The sequence below is a fragment of the Terrapene carolina genome, unplaced genomic scaffold (assembly GCF_002925995.2).
Source record: "Terrapene carolina triunguis isolate 2854851 unplaced genomic scaffold, T_m_triunguis-2.0 Scaffold234, whole genome shotgun sequence".
NCBI lineage: Eukaryota > Metazoa > Chordata > Testudines > Emydidae > Terrapene > Terrapene triunguis.
Window position 1 is genome coordinate 15,654,045 of NW_020664585.1, and position 17,727 is coordinate 15,671,771.

General features: G+C 42.4%; 1 protein-coding gene across 3 annotated transcripts in view; it reads right to left on the bottom strand.

The window, feature by feature from the left end:
- Positions 1–17,727, bottom strand: part of ZDHHC8 (zinc finger DHHC-type containing 8) — a 237,827-nt gene that overhangs the window by 204,379 nt on the left and 15,721 nt on the right. The window lies entirely within an intron of this gene.

The window sequence follows — 17,727 nt, forward strand, 5'->3', positions numbered from 1 at the left end:
CTTTAAAATCCAAGATATTCCTGACAGTAATTCATCATACCCATACAACGCATCACCATGTACACAGAAGAGCATTGCTGCTTCTCTACACACCTTGGCTCCACCTACGTTACAAAAATAGTTACGTTTAAACACTATCGTAAAATGATTATGGCCCAAGCCTATTATAGACATGAGGTAAAATTTTCACAAGCATCTCAGTGATTCTGGAGCCTAAGCTCCATTGAAAAAAAATCAATAGGGCTTAGATGTTTTTGCAAATTTTCCCCATAGTGGCCAGTAAAAAAATATATATATATATTATTATAATCCTGTTAAGCAGAGTTGATCAGAAAGCTGACAAAAATGTTTTTCTTGACGTCTTTCCATTTTCCAGTCAACCCCAACATTAAGGAAGTATGTTTTAGCTAAACATTTCCTAACCATTGTAAGATGTTTTTATTGTCCAAACAAGAAATTATATTGTTGGTTTAAAACCATGTTTCAATAACAGTTTTAAACATTGTTATCTTTATAGTATATACAGGTCTTAAAGTAAACAAAAGAGAAACACTCTTCAGAGATAAATTGGACAACATCATTATTCAGTTCTTCTAACAGATATAGGTACTTATTGAAATGAATTTCTCCATCCTCAAGTTCAGTGCTAAAACAATGCAAAGCCATCATCAGCAAGCTGCCACTTACGTAAGAGCAAATATTTTGGACTACAACTTCAAGCTTATCAATTCAGTGCCTAGCACACTGCCAGGTCTTTAATAAAAGGTACTTATATTTCACACATCTATGGAAGAACTAAATTAATATTAGAAACCCATAGATTTTTAATACTTTCCAAAATATTGATCAATTTAAACGTAACGGAATAATTTCCCTTGTAACCTATGTTCTCTCGAGAAAAAGTCTTACCCTTCCCCACCACTCTGCACTGAAACAAACAGAGAGACAAACAGAAGGTAAACACTGCTGCTATTGGAATAGTAAACATGTTAAGTACAGTAACTCCTCACTTAAAGTTGTCCCGGTTAACATTGTTGATCAATTAGAGAACGGCGCTCGTTTAAAGTTGCGCAATGCTCCCTTATAACATTGTTTGGCAGCCGCCTGCTTTGTCCACTGCCTGCAAAAAGAGCAGTCCATTGGAGATAGCTGGTGTGGGCTTGGAACCAGGGTGGACCAGCAGCCCCCCTCCTCCCCCCATCAGCTCCCCGCTCCCCTAATTTCCCTGCATGGCAACCGCCCAGCAAGCTATCAATTGCCGGCAGTTCAGCTGTCCCTCCCCCCACTGCCATGTGCTGCTCCTGCCCTGTGCCTTGGAGCTGCTCCCAGGAGCCTCCTGCTTGCTCAGCAGGGGGAGAGAGGGTGGCTAATGTCAGGGTGTCCCCCTTCCCCCTGCACCCCACTTACCCCATCTCCATGGGGGGACACAACAGGACAGGGCTCAGGAGCAGCTGCTGTCTCAACTTGATGATCTACTTAACAAGGCAGTGTACTTAAAGGGGCAATGCACATCTCTCTCTCTCACACAGGGTGTCTCTCTCTGTCTGCCATGCTTTCTCCCCTCCCTCCATTAGTGCTGCCTTGTAGAGTGTGAGGCTACATTAACAACAATGGGTTAACCTTTGAGGGCTCAGCCAAAAGCTAGTTCATCATTTAGCAGTAAGGCATTCCCTGGGAAATATCCCACCCTCTGACTTCACCACCTCAACCAAGCTTCACAAGCACCATTGCTGTGTACAGTATTAAACTCTTTGTTGAAAACTTATACTGTGTGTGTGAGTGAGAGACTTTTGCCTGATGAAAAAAATTTCCCTGGAACCTAACCCCCCCATTTACATTAATTCTTATGGGGAAATTGGATTCGCTTCACATCATTTTGCTTAAAGGCGCATTTTCAGGAACCTAACGACAACATTAAGCGAGGAGTTACTGTAGCAGCTTATTCCCAGCCTCAGTTTTCTCCTGAAGTTAGTTGCGCAGCTGAACTCAAGCCAACAGGAATACCAGGATTGTCATGTGTCCATGTTTTTTATGTCAACTCAAGGCATGTTAGCTGGAACATAAGCTTGAATGCTGACAAAAAACTGGCCTAGAATTACTGCTTCATAGCTACAGGCATGGGACTAAAATGGTTTTACGTGAAGCCATTAAGTTTAAATACAAATGACTTCATAATAATATAATTAGTAACATTAATATAGGCCAAGTGTTGCTAATTATAGCATTATGAATCTGTTGCAGCACTAAATGCATCAGTAACTGGCAGCATTATGTATCATATGCTTAAAAACAGAATTGCTGCTCCAGCTCTTAAGTTTAGCAGTATTAAGTAGCTGCCTACTCATGGCATTAGCCATTAGTTCAAAATAGTATCTGTGACAAACACTTTAGAGCAGAGGTGGGCAAACTACGGCACGCGGGACCATCCTGTCTGGCCCCTGAGATCCTGGCCTGGGAGGCTCACCCCCGGCCCCTCCCCTGCTATCCCCCCTCCCCCGCAGCCTCAGGTCACTGCGCCGCCGGCGCAATGCTCTGGGTGGCGGGGCTGTGAGCTCCTGGGGCAGCGCAGCTGCAGAGCCCAGCCTGACCCGGTGCTCTGTGCTGCACGGCTGCCTGTCCTGGTGCAGCCGCGCCACCAGCCTCCGGTGCTCCAGGCAGTGTGTTAAGGGGGCAGGGAACGGGGGGGTTGGATAGAGGGCAGGAGAGTTCGAGGGGTGGTCAGGGGCCAGGGGTGTGGCTAGGGGTCGGGGCGGTCAGAGGGCAGGGGGGTTGAATGGGAGCAGGGGTCCCGGGGGGGGCAGTCAGGAAGGAGAGGAGGGGTTGGATGGGGCGGCGGGGGGCAGTTAGGAGCAGGGGGTCTGGGGGCGGTCAGGGAGAAGGGGTGGTTGGATGGGGCAGGGGTTCTGGGGGGGGCAGTCAGGAAGGAGGGGGGTTGGATGGGGCAGGGGGTCCGGGGGTGGTCAGGGGACAGAGAGCAGGGGGGGTGGATGGGGCAGGAGTCCGGGGGAGGGGGGCGCGTCAGGAGGCGAGAAGCAGGGGGTTGGGGGCCAGGCCATGCCTGGTTGTTTGGGGAGGCACAGCCTCCCCTAACCGGCCCACCATACAATTTCAGAAACCTGGTGCCCGTCCCTGCTTTAAAGAGAGCATCAGTCAATCAAATACAGTGGAATCTTATGATGGAGTCTTCACTCACTTCACTGTAATAAGTCAAACTATAAGTACATTTCTAATCTGTTTATCTTTGTATTAAGCTTAAAAATTAGCAAATAAAAATAGTTTAAAAGGCATCCAGAATGCCAGGTCTGTTCTTCCCTGGTTTGCTGTCCCCTACCTCCGACAGTTATCGGCCTTGTGTTCACCAGGAAAAGAGGTGCAGTTTTTAATATGCATTAGCTATCACATTAATATTCTGACATAAACCGAGCAAGCTGTAGCTTGAGGTAAATATCCAGGTGGAGTCTAACATGTTAGCTAACACCCCTTTTTTCCTCTAGTGTAGACATGGCCAGCGTAAACTCACACTAGCTGAAAAGAAGGGGTAATCCATTTTCCCCCAAGTATTCATTCATTATTAGAATCAAACAAGTGTTCAAAACTTTAAGAGGCTGACAAATTTCTTCCCCTCCCTGTTGCTCAGTCTCCTGTAGTATCATAATTTCACCAAGGCCTTGATCATGCTACAACTTTTAACCATGCTTTTGTGACAAATTAGGAGCACTATCACTTCAGCCAGTTATAACATGATTCAGTTCGTATCCAGTCCACACAAACATTTGTGGCCTCACAACCAAGTTCACCACCCTATCTGTCGTGTTTATATCCGTGCATTCTGGGATGTCATGCCAGCCCTCAGTGCTTCAGCAGGAGACAGAGTGCCAGAAGGACACATGCACAGAACAGCACCAATAGCATGTGAATCAATGCACTATGGTATGTCCTGAGGAAGGAAGACTAGCCAAAAATCAGTGAACACATTATGGTTAGGAGTCACCTCTGTGCTGGAAAAAGTATGCCAAGCCAGTTACAAGAAGGCAACCATGTGCCAACTCCATCTCTGACAGGGGGCACCATTACTAACAGAATTTTAACCATGTGGCGTATGGGTATAAGACAGTTAATGCCAACCATACTATGAACTGGTTACACTTTGCTGAAAGTTGTAGTGTGGACAGAAGCAACTACTCTGGCATCCTTCAGACTGGACAAGAGACTTTGAATTGGGGGACAGAGGGAGAGACAAAAATACCAAAAAAAATAGGAAGGATCCCTATTCTCCACAGAGAACAAAGATTCTAAATGGGGCACAAGCTCAATTATTTTCTCTTTGCAAGTCATCTTTAAAGTCTACTTCCCAGGCATGGTGATCCCCCAACCATCACCCCTCTGTTCTTTCAAGCTTTGAGGAGCCATCCTTTCCTCTCACCCCTCTTTCCAGGAAGATGCACATCTGCAGCTTTGTCTCAAGATTATCATCACTGTTCCTTGCAGTGAGCAAGGCAGCTTTTAAGCAGTTGGCAACCACTGAAGTTGGCCACATCTTTCCTGAGAAGCTCCCACTGGGAAGAAGGGTAATTTGAGGAAGGGGTTATTTGCTAGGGAAAATTCTGCACTGCTCCCAAAGCCCTCACCCTCGGCAGATACAGCTATCAGTGACTGAGCTTCAGCCCAAAACTTGTCTTCCCATGTGGCCCATAACCACTGCAGTGTTGCTAGAGAGTTACGGCTAGGTTGATGACTCCATTACATAAAGCCCAGTTTTCCAGAGAACTTATGATAGAGACACTTGACTGGCTTCAGGATGAAATTTAAGCCTTGTCTATATAGGAAAGTTTCAGTATAGCCCAAGGTATGAATTTAAACTAATTTAGTTATACCAGTGTAACATCACCCCTAGCCCACCCACAGGGATATTCTCATTCCTGCAGAAGAGTTGCTAGCTTATATTGTGAGGGAAGGAGCAGAATGAGTGCCCACACAAGGGGTTATAACAGAATAACTATAAAAAGAACAGGAGTACTTGTGGCACCTTAGAGACTAACAAATTTATTTGGGCATAAGCTTTCGTGGGCTAAAACCCACTTCATCAGATGCATGCAGTGGAAAATACAGTAGATAGATAGATATCACACACACACACACACACACACAGAACACATGAAAAAATGGTTGTTGCCATACCAGCCATAATGAGACTAATCAATTAAGGTGGGCTATTATCAGCAGGAGAGAAAAAAAAACACTTTTGTAGTGATAATCAGGATGGCCCAATGTGGTCTAAGGTGCCACAAGTACTCCTGGTTCTTTTTGCTGATACAGACTAACACGGCTACCACTCTGAAACCTGTCAGAATAACTGTCAGTTTAAACAAACAGTTAAGTTATACCAAAAATCTTTTGCATGTAAACAAGGCCTTGAGCCACAAACTCTCTGCCCAGAAATAAGCTTTGGAAGTTGAGATTTAAATATTGATGCTCCTGTGTGGCTAAACCTCACCCACACATTAGGTCTCACTCTCTCCCTTTCAGTGCTTGTGAGGCAATTGCTCATTACAGGCGGGTGCTTTTAAACAGCTCTAAAATGAAAGCAGAGCCTTGTTTTCTGTTCTCGTGACTCCATTCAATAAATGGGAGCCCTGGTGCTATGAAATGAGTCACATGAAACATGACACCAGGCAGCATTCCCCCCTCACAATACATGATTCAAATAGTCATTTTGCTGCTGACACTGAAAGGGCCTTATGTTTTTATTAATTGTTAAAAAACAATTTTCCTCCTTATCCATCCTGTTATCCTAAGGGCAATTATACTATCCCCGCGTCAGTCAAAATAACACAGCCTTTCCCACTGTGAGCCCTCCTCTCCCAACTAGTAGCAAATACTGTCAGGCCAGCATGCACTGAAGCTCTCAAACCTTTACCTTGCAGTCAATGCAGCATTCAATGGGGACCAAAAATAATAATAATAATAATCAGTATTTCCCTGAGGTTAGCAGAAACAACCAAGCTTTTTAAATGGTGAGTGAGGCTCCAGGCTAAACGTAGTTGGAGTTTTGAGGTTAACAGCTATACATTCAGACAACACTGGCAGAGGACTCCATTTATATATTATTTAGATTTTCAGAAATGCATTACCACAGGTGAAGGTCTTTACAAAGGGCTTGCAGGCATCAGACCCACACTTCAGATTTCCATGGTGCCGCACCACCTTTGATGAGGTTACCATGAAGTACTATGTTTAGTCATATGAGTTTGGCTACAAACGAGAACGAATGCAAGCTTGTGTTCTGTGCTCTAGTACAATTCCTAATTTAGGCACCCATGGGGGGGGGGGGAGGAAGAGAGAAATCATTAAAGAACTTCTATAAATAAAGGATGTCCACACTGGAGTCACAACTGAAAAGTTTCTGGAATTTCAAAACCAAAACAAGCCATCACTATTGCAGTCACATTAAAAAAACAACTGTCCTGAAGAGCGCTTATTAAGTTTCTCATACCAAAAATAGCCTCCCTTCAAAGCACCAAGTTGTACAACCACCAAAACTTGAGAGAGAGAGAGGGGTAAGTAACTTTATGGTGATTACCATGAGCTTAAAAACCAGACAGACCACAGATATAGAGAAACATTTAAACGTTACCCAAGTCAGAGAGGATAACAAAAGATATGCAATTTGGAGCAGAATCTTCTAGTTTTATGGCTCTACTTTTAATGAGTGTTTTTTGCCCATTAAATTAGCTACAGAAATTATATCAATCTAGAGTGCTAAGTAGAGATTCCATATTTTTAGTGTTTCTTCTGAAAAAATGCTACAGTACATTGATATTATCCTAACCCAGCATCAAGAGAGAATAAGCTATTTATGATAGCATTACCAGAAGGAATCCGTTTCTCATTTTTTCTAAATGAGAACAAGCAGGCAGAAGAGATGCAATTGATGCTCTAAAGCTGAGAATTTGAATATCTACTTTGAAAGAAAAGACATTAAATGGCATAATTAAGAGTCCGAATAAACTTACAACAGTGCAGAAGTACAGCTAAGAATTTAAATGCACATGCGTTAAACAATTCAGTTATGGTATCTACAACAACGATGACTTGCCCCTGCCACCAGCCGTATCAATGATTCATGATGCCTCATTCACAACGTTGCCAACTTCCAGCGTTCAAAAATCATGAGCCAAACCTTTAAAAAGTAACATTTTAATGAAGAATAGATTTGGGACTATATTTGCCTTCAAGTTTTTGAGGCTTTAAAAAGGTACGTCACATTTTTAAGCATTTATTTCAAACATGAGAACTAGAAGCTTTTTTAATGGGAAAACTGAGGTTCTTACATAAATCACAGAACTCAAGAAACTGGAGTTTTAAGTAAAAAAAACCAACACAAGTATTACTAGACTAACAATAGAGTCATGAGAGTTGGCCAGACAACATTCACTAGTAACAAGGAGATAAGAGGAGAAATGGAGCAGTTTATTAAGAATTAAGGTGCTTTACATACATAGACGTAACAGTTAGTCCAGCTCCCTAAAGTTTTCTCCAACATACAATTAATCTTTCAAAAAGGAGAGCACCTCCAATGCCCTATCTGTAAGTACCACAGAAGAAAGCCTGGAAGACCATCTTTCTAAACAATTTCAGCAGAACAAGCCTGTTGTATGCAATACCATGAAAATATTTCCCAGGTAAGGACAAACTTCCCAGGACACTCTTCCTGGATCTTCCCCTCCTCCCAGTCTGATTGCAGTGGAGAAGAATACAAAGCCCTGGCTCACTCTTATCTCAGGGCCCTAACAAGTAAATTAGAAGAATGAGTCTACACTGTAAAAATGAAAGGGGAAAAAAAAAATCTTTTCTTATTGCCACCAGGGACAGCTTGCTTTGTCACAATCCCCATTCCCTATCTACAGTGCTTTGGCAGTTCATAGCCCCGGCATCTCTGGGGTTGCCGCATCAGTTATGAAAGTAATAAAACTGCTTGAGGCCTGACACCTCTTTCATTACAAATTTAGCTCTGCCTATATACAAGGGTCTTACTACTATAGAAACGCTATCTAACGATACATAATTTACATATGTAGCATCTCTCAATCTGAAGCATTATCAACTTCCAAATCTCCCTCCATCCCCACACACATACACACACACAGATTAATCCTGAACTCTCCCAATCCTCCTTATAAATTCTCCTTTGGGCAGCAAATCACACCTTAAAATTTTAGGTAAAAAGAAGCTGTTTGGTTTTTTTGTTTTTGAGGGGGAAGGCGAACACATTAAGTGGGGAATTAATGAAATCTGACTTACGCTATAAACATTTACAACCTAAGGCCTCGATCCTTCAAGCTGCTCTGCATGGGTTGACCTTGACACCCAGGTGTACCCACACCTTCCAAGATTGAGGATTTAGCTATAGAATCACTACTGTAGTTCAGTTTGACAGAACAAGAGTCTTGTGTATTTGCAAAGGCGCAGGGTTACAGCTCCAGTAGTCATTTTAGCTTTGAGTTACCGGACTTTGGTACATCTAAATTCCATATCATGACAGTATATTCATGTAAAAACTGTTCAAGGAACAATAATAAAAAAAGCAGGTCCAGCATGTGAGGAAGCAGTAGTTTACAAACTTGACACTCAGACCTCAAAGACAAAGGGGAGAAAAATCCTCCAAGAGCAGCCGATCGGATTTAGATAATCCTGAAAGTGCTCATAAGATCTATAATGATGATTTACAGACACTTGCACTTCCTTCCATTATCTTTGCCAAAAACCTGTTAAAGTTACACAGAAAGCTGTTTTGCCTTGCACATTTTTAAAAATTCAACTAAAGCAGTTTGCTTTAAAATGAATTTGGCTTTTACATCATTCATGAAATAGAGGGCAGAGCAAAAACCAAAACCTAGAATGTCTTTTGAAGACTATTTACATTTGAAAAGCTTTTTGACATGTCACTTACTGTGCGTTGAACTCCTTCAGAAACAAACAAGGCATGTTGTTGACAATAAATGAACAAAAAAGTAAAACCAGAAATGTTGCTGTATCTAAACTGCAACAGTTCGTGTGGTAATAAGAAGTGGTATTGTATATTTGTTAACATGCTTTAGTTGATCATTTCCTGTCTCTTTGGCAATCTGCTGAGACTTTTCTAAATGCTATTTTATTGTATAAATAAAATAAAAAATAAATAAATAAATTCAAAATCAACCCTACAAACTGGATACACCTTGCATCCTACAAATGATCCCCTCAGGCAAGTATAATTGGGGTTGTTCTAATTTCCTGTAAAGTCCAAGGAGAGATTCCCTCTGACTACAATAGGTATGTTATGAGGTTCTTGATATGGAGGTGGAAGATAAACATGGCAGGGGTAATGAGGCTGAATGGGTGCACTGGTCCTTGAATAATGTTCCCCACTCCCAAATGCATTTGGGCATAAACCCGTGGCTAATTCACAGATGATCCCACTTGTCACTTGTGTTTAAATTTATCTATCTGTCTCTCCTTCCTAGGACTCTTGATACGAGCAAAAATTCAAAGATGTACTAAAATGTACTAAAATTCTAAGCTTGTACCGTAAATGCAGAGTTTATCAGCTGCAATCTATATAGGACTGGTGTCTGGATTTACCATGGTTTTGGGACATAAATGTTGCATTGCTGGAGAGAGGACAGGTAGCCCTAATATTGCTGTTGTAGGCGTGGTACACATCACTATGAAGTTACAACATCTGAAAGCAGTAAACCGAAAATAAAGCTAAACTTTCCTTATGTGCAAAGACACCAGACATTTTGTTCTCAGATTTGCTGCAGCTTGTTAAAGAGGACACACACAGTGCTTTCTTGTGGAGTTTGCTTTATTTCTTGTTGTTTCCCTTAGACTAAAGTCTTTTAGATATTAAATACATGCTTCCACTTTGAGTGTGGAAAAACAACAGTAGGGCATTCAGAAAATCTCTGTGCTGATTCACTGCCTATTCCTTCAAGAAGTTATTTCCAGAAAGCTAGAGAAGACACAGTAAAACTAGATGGCTTTGGACTCCATTTATCAAAAACCTTACAGTTTCCTTCAGGGCAGATGAAACATAAGTAGTGAGGAGAGAAAGCTAAATCTGTAGGCAGAGCATTAATAGACAGTTTAAAAATTCACTGCAGACCTATTGACTCTTGCCAGCTCCTGCTTTCTAAAGATGTATCCCTTCAAGGCTACTGTGCCACAGAGCAACAACTGGTAGGGCAAATTATTTTGTGCATGTGTCACTCTTGACATAGCTTGCTTCTAACAGCCTTGAGGGTGCCACAGGCACACCCAAGTTCGGAGGAGGCAAAGGTTTTATAAACACAGAAGCCTAGAAAAGACACTGGGCTCAAAAAAGCAGGATATCCCCCACTATACAGTCTTTTCAGTAGTTTAGGCATATTTTTGGTTCTCTTACTTTTTTTTTTTTTAATTTGCTAATGGTTATCTCAGAATGCCTTTTCTCATTTCCTAAGTAGACTGTTTCTACAGTCCATCTGTTCCTCACCTTTTCTTAAGCAGTTGGAATAGCACCAACCTTGACAACCTCACAGTCACAAACAAAATTTTATTCACCGCAAGCATGTAGGACACAGTGCATCACTTCTGTAAGCATGGTGCTGATTAATGTGTTCAGAAAAGGATCTCCAAAATTAGTAACTTCATAGACACCTGATCTCTACACATTTTACATCCAAAAAAACCACATTCCTGTTTTACAGTTTATCATGAAAGGGATGCCTTCTAGAGCCTTTCTGGGGTTAGGTCCATAATAGATTTACATTAGGGAACGTTGACATGAGAAAACAGCTTCACTATTTGCAAAATATGTTTGAAGAAGTGGTGTATAGTCTGTCCTGCTGAATCTGCATGATAATTTGTAAATAGAAGAGAAAAGTAAGTAATATGAAGAAATAGCAAATCCATGAGTGAAAGAAGACAAAACAATGAAATTACACACACATACAAGCCGCAAACCACTAAGGCCTTGTACAACACACAAATTGTACTAATTTAACTACCTACATTTAGAACCTGTTGGTTAAATCAGTGCTATGCCTTGTACAGACACTCAAATTGTTTTAAGAGCTCCTTATATCAATTTAGCTTGAGTTGGTAAGAAACAGACAAAGGCACAGACAACTCAGCTGCTACTGGCATCCCAAAGCTGCCCCAGCCTGGGTGCTGCTAGCGTGTTTACTGCAATGGTAACAGCTGAACTCGCTGCAGAGTAGCACGGGGAAGTGTCCCATCACAGTGGCAGAAACAAGGCTACCACCTCTAGAAATAGCTGAGAGAGGACTGCAGCGTATCTCCATGAAAGCGCCATTGAGATAACTCAAGAGGAAAAAAGGGACATCCCTGTTCAGATAAATAGACTGCTCCGCATGGCCCCTCCCACCTAGCCTAAGAAATGAAAAGCAGACATCAAACCTACCTCTGTTTGTTCCACCTTTACCCAAGCACAGGGCACTGATATGATGTGGACTGTGTAACCAGACTGCCATACAACCTTCTCTGAATTTATTCCTTGAACTTTTATTTTCTATTCTTATACAAGTAAAGCAATGAAAAAGTCAATACTTTTGTCTTAGCTTTGTGCCATTTTTTAAATGGGGAACAAAGGCAGGAGGGGAGTGGGGGGAAGAGGGGCGGATTAGGTCTCAGGGAAAGGAAAAGAAAAAAAAAACCCATTGCAAGGAATAATGCATGTACACACTTACCTGAGCTCCCATCCCCTTCACCTGCAGGCTCATCTGCGCTTGTCTGGCGGGCCTGGATGGACTCCTATGGAGTTTCAAACAAGTCCTGGCTGACTGCATGGTTTGAATCCCCAGCCATACCTCCCCTTCCCGCCCTGGTCATAGCAAGGGTCTTCATCTCAGGCCCTTCTGAGGTATCCACAGTCACTGCAAGGTGCTGGCGGGGTCACCACCCAGTGTAGAATGCAGTTCATTGTAAAAGGAGCCATTCTGCAGAGCAGCACCAGATTGCTTGTCCCCTCCCTCACTTCACGGTAAGCCCGGCATAACTCCTTCACTTTCACATGGCACTGCTGCTGATCCCTGACGTGCCCCTTTGCCAGCATCTCCCGGGCAATCTACTTGTAGAGGTCAGTGTTTCTGCAGCTGGTCTGTAGCCTGCTTGCATATCCTCTTCTCTCCACAGCCCAAGGAGATCCAATACTTCTCGCCTGCTCCAGGCAGGAGTGCCTCTAGTAGCTCTCTCTGTGCGTGGAGCAGGCAAGGTCACTTTGGCAATCAGATGCACACAACACATGTGAGGAAAAGGCACTTCAAAAAAGCACAGGGATTTTAAAAGGGAAGGTGGCTTCCAGTCTTTATGACCCCTGGACAATGGAGTTCAAAACTGTGACCAGAGAAATCCCTGTCACAGGACAGGGGCATTGTGGGACAGCTGCTGGAGGAGTGTTAGAGTCCACACAGGTCATGCATAGTCTGCACTCACACTGTGTCAACTTAAGTAGGTCAACCATAGCTCTGCTTCATTTGGAGAGGGGTGTTGCTGCATCACTGTAACAGGATGCTTATGTCAGCTGCAGACACATGCATAACTCAGTGGACACCAGTGAACTTACATTGACCTAAATTTGTAGCATAGACCAGGCCTCAGGCTAAACTGACATAAGGGACTCAAAGCAATGTAAGTGTTCACATAAGAGGTTTGCACTGATTTAACAACATTAGTTTCTGAATGGAAGTAGTGAATTGTTGCAATTCTTGTGTGTAGACAAGGCATAAGAAAGTTCTCTACCCTACCAGGATGTTTTTCTGAAATTTTACATCCAATTAAAGAAGATTTTGCCAGTATTGGGGAGTCAGGAAAGAGAAAAAAGTTTGCACATACTTGAGAGTCAAACTAGGAGCACAGTAGCCTATTTGTAGGTTGGTCCACACATTGCCAGGTATAGTCATCTTGTCAGTGTTTCTAACAATGCATCATTTTCTCTTGCAGTTTATCCTCTTGGGTTCAACACCTTATAAAAAGCATAGCAATTTTCTCAGTGGTCTCCCACTCAAGTTGACCAGGCCCAATCCTGCTTTACTTACTTGAGTCAACAAGATCTCAGCCAAAGATGGTATGGCCTACAGTGGTGAGAGACACAGGAATGCTGGTTCGAGACATAGGTTGTGGGTCAGAGTTACAAGAGATTCTCTCTCTCTCTCAGGTGGGAGAGGTCGGTAGCCACTGACTGCAGCAGCTATTGTTACAATGGGAAAAGAAAGCTAGCTCGTTCGACCTATGGTAAAACAGTCCTGGTGCAATACATGGAGTTAGACTTTTCACCTGGGTCCCTTGAATAAGTACCTCGTTTCTGTTTGAGCTCTTTTCAGAGCTTAACTTACCCAATGGTTTATACCTAATTACTGTTCTTGCACAATATTTAATTGTTTCACCTGCTTTGAAATGGGAACTGCAAGCTCTTTGATAAAGAGAACCAAAAAGGGGCTCCAGGTTTACCACTAAACCTGCTCCAAAGTACCTGTTTCTACATCTTTTGCTGAAATGCTATTTTGTAACTTACCATTAATATTTGGTGAAGAATAAATACATACCCCTAGACCTCCAACTACATAAGGATTCTTTCTTAGGGTACGTCTACATTTACCTCCGGGTCCGGCAGCAGGCAATCGATGTTCTGGGATCGATTTATCGCGTCTTGTCTAGACGCGATGAATCGATCCCGGAAGTGCTCGCCGTCGACGCCGGTACTCCAGCTCGGCGAGAGGAGTACGCGGCATCGACGGGGGAGCCTGCCTGCAGCGTCTGGACCCGCGGTAAGTTCGGACTAAGGTACTTCGAATTCAGCTACGTTATTAACGTAGCTGAATTTGCGTACCTTAGTCCGAAGTGGGGGGTTAGTGTGGACCAGGCCTTATGGTATTAGTACCCTATGTATGGAAGTAACAAGTAAAGACAGGTCCCCGCCCACAACAGTTTACAGTCTGACATTCTGAACCTGCAGTTGGTCCTAGGCAGGCACAGATATCGATCTACTTGATTCCAGTTGCAGGATCTGGGCTGAGACCAAACAATAGACAGGGGATGGTGGAGAATGCATGGGAAGGATGAAAGTAAGTGAAAGATAATGAGATGTTTGTGTCCATGTATTTTAAATTACTTTTACCTTGTTTGATAGGACAGATTTTGGGGAAAGGGACAAAAGCAGAGGTGTCAGCATGTGTCCAGCTCGTGAAGCAGAACACCTTCACTCGTAGTAGGATGGGCCAGGATACCAGTCCTTTCCATTAAATTAACACTAGGACTAATTCTTACAGTGCAGACTCGTGAAGTCTGATAATAGGCTAAATAAGGTTTAGCACTTCACATCCCCGATTCCTGCAGAAAAAAAGTAAAATTTCTATAGGAACTGGGTTGTACATTATTCTCATTACTTGGATATACATAGCCTATGCTAAGTTATTGATAACACCTGATCTCATTACCTCTCCTCCCACCCTCCAAACACAACCCAGCCTCTACTGGGAATCCCAGAATGTAGTGATATAAAATCCAGCTAAGAGAACTGTTTCTCCTTTATCAAAAATGAATTGTAAATCAAATACAATGGACTGGGGAAAGGATCATAATGTTGCTGTTCTTGAACCACAGACCTTATGATTAAATCTGTCCCACTAGCCCTGTAATACAATGCAAGAAACAATTTGTCATGGAAAATTAGCCAGTCTAGAATGATATAAATGAATGTTTAATGACTACAGTGTTATAACATAAAACATTTAACGATAGCTGGTGAAATTTTGATACAGGCATCTCCCCATTCATATGTCCATGTAGATTTACACATGGAAATCAAAACGGCCAGATGCATCATAGCAGAAAGATGTACTAACGGCCCTCTTGTTTGACCTCTGGCACACAGTGAATGGGTGCAGGCCGGAGGGCAGAACCTTTGGAAGAAAGTCTCTCATAGCAGCATCTTGGCCAGGACTCTATGCATCAGCTGTACAAAAAGCCTGGCAGTGACACACATTTGTGCATCAATAGACTACTAAAGTAGAAGGCAATCACAGAAGGAATAAAAGTTTAGGTGAATTATTTTTTATTTTCACTCTAACTCAAAAGTTGGATTAAGTGACTTGCCTGAGGTCAGACAGGAATCAAACCCAGATCCTGTGAAGGTCAGTGCTTTAATCAAAAGACTGTCCTTCTCTAAAAATGCCTCATCTAGACTGTCTTTCTGCTGACTCAGAATGATTCCCTATGATTACATTTGCAGTTATGTGTATAAGTGCTAAGCATTATTACTGAAACTGCTAATTAGTGCCAAGGATGATGCTGGTTTAAACACCTGTCCACTGGGAACTGGACTGCAACCACAATTCATTTCACAGCCAATGAAAAGAGGTGATAATGACTCATTCATTACTGACCTAGACTAGCTAGACGACCCAACACTTTCAGAGGAATTTAAAAGCCTCCCCTGCTGCAAGTCATCTGTATCTACACTAATCATCCTATCTGAATGCATAAGAACCATATATCAGCACACTGAAATGTGGCTCTTTGAAAAAGATCTGTCATAACCAGCTGCTTCACCATTTTAAAAGATGACCATTATACACACACACACACACACCGCAGAGTCCCCTTAATTGAGATATCCCATGGGATGTCTTATCTTCCTGTTTAGGTAGCTGTCCTGAATAACACCTCAGTCCTGCACCAAGCTTTGCACAGGCAGATCCCTGCGCTCACAGACTCCGATTTAAAAATCAGCAAGGGTCCACGCAGGGACAAGAATCTGCTTGGGTGAAGCTCACTGCAGGACAGAGGCTTAGACATGAAATAAAAACATACAAGTAGAAGGGGTTCAGTGCAGTCTATCTTTAATCTTCTTCAGCTCACGTGTTAGGAACGCAGTGCAGAGATTTTCCCACTTGTTTAAAATGGCATTTGTACCCACTGGCAGTAACTAAATGAACCTGCTTGGAAGAATCTGTAGACAGCAGTCGTTGACATTCACCTGTCAAACACCATGCCCTAGCTGGGACACATCCTAGGAAAACGTGAAGAACATTGTATTTAAAAGAAACCAAAACTTCCTCCATACTTATGTGCAGAAGCATTCAGCATCAACACGTTAAGTGTGAAAACTTCCCCCCCCCCCCAGGGCTAGATTTATAAGGGTACGTCTACACAGCAAATAAAAACCCGCAGCTGGCCTGCGTCTGCCAATTCGAGCTTGCGGGGCTCAGGCTGCAGGGTTGTTTCATTGCTGTGTAGACTTCCAGGCTTAGGCTAGAGGCCAAGGTCTAGGACCCTCCCACCTCACAGGGTCCTAAAGCCTGGGCTCCAGCCCGCACCCAGAAGTCTACCCAGCAATGAAACAGCCCCACAGCCTGAGCCAGAGTCAGCTGACATGGGTCAGCTGTAGACATCTTAACTGCTGTGTAGACATAGCCCAAGTGTGCTCAGTAGTTACAGCAGGGGCCAGATTCTCAACAGAACTCTGACCCACCAGCTCCAATTGTCACTTATTTAGGTACCTAAATGAGTGTGGGTGGGTGCTGAACGCGTCAAAAAAAAAAAAAAAAAAATCTGGTCCTTGAAGTACAGTTTCTGGTACCTGGTGTCTGTAGCTGGAGTGCAACATTTAGGCCTGGTCTACACTAGAGTTAGGTTGACGTAAGGCAGCTGAGTAAAAATATTTACCGTACCTTTCAATATTTTATTGTACAAAGTCATGTCATCGCAAAATATTTTACCCTGGGTGAGGGACAAGGTGAAAATTATGGAGTAAACCACATACCATGGAGACAGGAATATTAGAAATAATAGATTTTGTAAAACTGGCTATATGGGGTTGTCAAGAGTGCTTAGAGCAATGAGGCATCTTTGACAAGCATGGGTTTCAGGATGAAAACTGTGGATTAACTGCTCAATAAAACTCTCTCAAACAACATTTTGTATTTTGCCTTCTCTAGGATCACACTGTAAAAAATCCACAAGGACTAAACTAATAGCAAAATAGCCTTTCTTGAATAAATGATGATGTTTTTTAATATAGACCATAAACACAAATGTGATTGCTTAAATATATATATGTTCTTCTATAAAGCCCATCAAAAATAGTCTCCTGTGGTTTTTTAAATTAAATTATCATTTACATTCCCTCTTTTGTGTCCTTGTCAAATAATTTATATCAGAACAGGTGAAGTACATTGAGTATAGGGAAAATTTTGATTTATAGAAGCAAGCATTTAATTTTTTTTTGTTTGTTTGTTTAAAAGGAAGAGAGCTTTGTTTTCAACAATGTGAGGCTTAAAATGGACAAGTTTGGCTAGTTACTGCTTCCCCATCAACCCTGTCTGCTGGCTGTCAGAGGCAGGCCTGGTTTTGGAAAACCCCTCCTTTTTTCAGCAAATTCAACTTAAAGTTGTATGGGATTATTTTCATTTTATATATAAAACCTCACTTCTAATTTAATTTTGCTCATGAGTGAAATCTCATTGGGCATATTTGTTTTTCTCTTAAAAATGAATGTTTTGCAGTAGCACTAACACTCCCAGATATTTGATGATCCAGAAGCGGTGGGCCTCAGTGGTCAATCCAAGTTTGCTGTCAGCAGTGTACTGAGTTGCCTCAACATTTTATCAAAGTATCATATTCTGTTGTCTTATTATTTAGCACCTCAGAGGCCAGTAATACTGTAGTGTAGTACATTAGCCAATT